This window comes from Sinocyclocheilus grahami, unplaced genomic scaffold (assembly GCF_001515645.1).
Source record: "Sinocyclocheilus grahami isolate Dianchi unplaced genomic scaffold, SAMN03320097.WGS_v1.1 scaffold1099.1, whole genome shotgun sequence".
Lineage (NCBI taxonomy): Eukaryota > Metazoa > Chordata > Actinopteri > Cypriniformes > Cyprinidae > Sinocyclocheilus > Sinocyclocheilus grahami.
In genome coordinates this window covers 610456-612887 of record NW_015506278.1, presented here as the reverse complement: position 1 = coordinate 612887, position 2432 = coordinate 610456, and the positions used below count along the sequence as shown (strand labels likewise).

Genomic DNA, 2432 nt, shown 5'->3' with positions numbered 1-2432 from the left:
GCCTCATCCCGCTTGAAGAATTTTCTCTTCATTACCATGACATCGACCAAGCCATTACCATGATCAAAGACGCAGGTCGCGGTGCTTGGATGGCCAAAGTTGACATCACCTCTGCCATTAAGGTGATGCCCATCCATCCAGATTTTTGGCAGAAGCAGCCCAAATATTTTCAACATGTTATCAGAAGCAATTTGCTGGATCCTCTCCAACAATTACGCCGTACCCTACTTAATCCATCTCTTAGACGACTTTTTAATTATATCACCCCCGACTCCATCCCAGCAGCGCACCTTTTGACAATGCAAAAGGTTTTCGCAGAGCTCGGGATTTCCCTCGCTCAAGACAAAACTTCAGGCCCAAGCACTTCCATCGAATTTTTGGGAATCAACCTAGATTCACAAAGGTTCCAAGCTTCTCTACCCAAGGAAAAAATCGACAGAACGATTCTGGTGGCTTCCACTCTCTTAGCCAACACAAACTGGTGAGCTGCTGAGCTGCTATCCATGCTCGGTCATCTAAATTTCGCGATGCGGATCATTCCGCAAGGCCACACCTTCATCCCTCTCTCTTTCTCTCTTGCGTCCTCCGTTCACGAGCTAGATGATCAAATATCTATAACCAATTCATGCCGAGACGAGCTCAGTCTGTGGATTTCCTTCCTTAAGCAATGGAACGGCTTATCCTTTTTTTTTTTACAGCGATTTGGTTTCTTCTCCTGTCGACATCCAATTATTTTCCGACGCCGCCCCCTCCGTCGGTTTCGGAGGATTTTACCAAAACCGCTGGTTCGCTTCTACGTGGCCCTCCCAGCTGTTAGATTTACCTCAGCCACTAATATCCTCAGCACTTTTCGAGCTATATCCTATAGTCGTGGCAGCCTTTTTGTGGGGAAAAGAGTGGTTCAGCACCAGCATCGTTAATCACTGCGACAACGAGGCTACCGTGCACTGCATTAATAAAGGCCGTTCTCATTCACCCGCCTTAATGCCTTTGCTAAGACGTCTAATTTGGATCTCGGCTTGCGACCAGTTCATCATAACCGCAAAACACATTCCCGGGTTCAAAAACCAAATAGCTGACTCTCTCTTTCGTTTTGCCTTTCAGAAATTCAGGCTGTTGGCACCAGAGGCAGAACCACTCCGAACCCCAGTGCCTCCTTATTCAGAGCTGATATTCCATTGAATCATCCTCTTGAGACCTCTTCTCGAGGCTTCCCTTGATTGTATTTTTCAAGCTGTTTCCCCCAGAACCCTGCAATTCTATTTAACAGCATGGAAATGCTTTAAAGCCCAGTGCCTCCTTATTCAGAGCTGATATTCCATTGAATCATCCTCTTGAGACCTCTTCTCGAGGCTTCCCTTGATTGTATTTTTCAAGCTGTTTCCCCCAGAACCCTGCAATTCTATTTAACAGCATGGAAATGCTTTAAAGCATTCCATTCTGCCTATAACCTGCCGTTCCCCGATTTTTCCCTACTCTCTATCACTTAATTTATATCACACCTCAACATTAACAAAAACCTCCAAGTCAGCTCCATTCAAAGCTATCTAAGCGGAATTCAGTTTTTCCATAAACTCATATACGGTTCACCCTCACCTCAAATAGCCAATTCACAGACCTCCCTTCTCATCAAAGGCATTCAAAAAGCCCATCCCACTTGCCCAGACACCAGGCAACCCATAACCTTAAAGATCTTGACTAAATGCATTTCCACACTCCGCAGAGGTTACCATTCCATCCACACCACTCGTACGCTTGATGCTATGTTTATCCTAGCCTTCTTCGGCTTTCTCGGATGCTCCGAGCTCACTACCACTTCCACCTTTAACCCGAATATCCACCCCACTATTTCCGATCTAGCAGTCCTGGACGACGAAGCCATGTCATTCTTTATAAAGCAAAGTAAGACAGACCCGACAAAGAAAGGCCACTTTATTTATATTTTCAACCTTCAATCACCTATACTCCCATACCAAGCCCTCCTAGCCTTCCTACAGCTCAGGAAATCCCAATCCAAATCACTTGCCGACTCTCTTTTTACAGATGACTCTAACCGCCCCGTCTCCCGTTTTTGGTTCCAAAAACACCTCAAGTCTGTTCTACTCCTTTCCGGTATCCCAGCCAATGAGTTTTCCAGCCATTCTTTTAGAATAGGTGCAGCCACCACAGTGGCTCAAAAAGGCCTTTCCCAACAGCAGATCCAATCACTCGGTCGCTGGTCATCAGAAGCCTTTAAAAGCTACATCCGATCTGACCGCTTACACATCAAGGAAGCCCACCAAACCCTCATCAGTCACCCCCTTTTTCCCTAGTCCATCCCTGCCCATCTCCATTAGCACCCCGCTCCTGCAGGAGTTTTTCAATTGCCCCTTTGCCTCAAGTAATGACTGCTCCCGCAGGTATCTTCCTACCTCCCCAGCAGCGTCCGCTCC

At 46.6% G+C, this 2432-nt stretch overlaps 1 pseudogene; it reads left to right on the top strand.

The window, feature by feature from the left end:
- The first annotated feature begins 59 nt into the window (after nt 1–59).
- On the top strand, nt 60–1182 carry LOC107566761 (uncharacterized; annotated as a pseudogene).
- The last annotated feature ends 1250 nt before the right edge of the window (nt 1183–2432 follow it).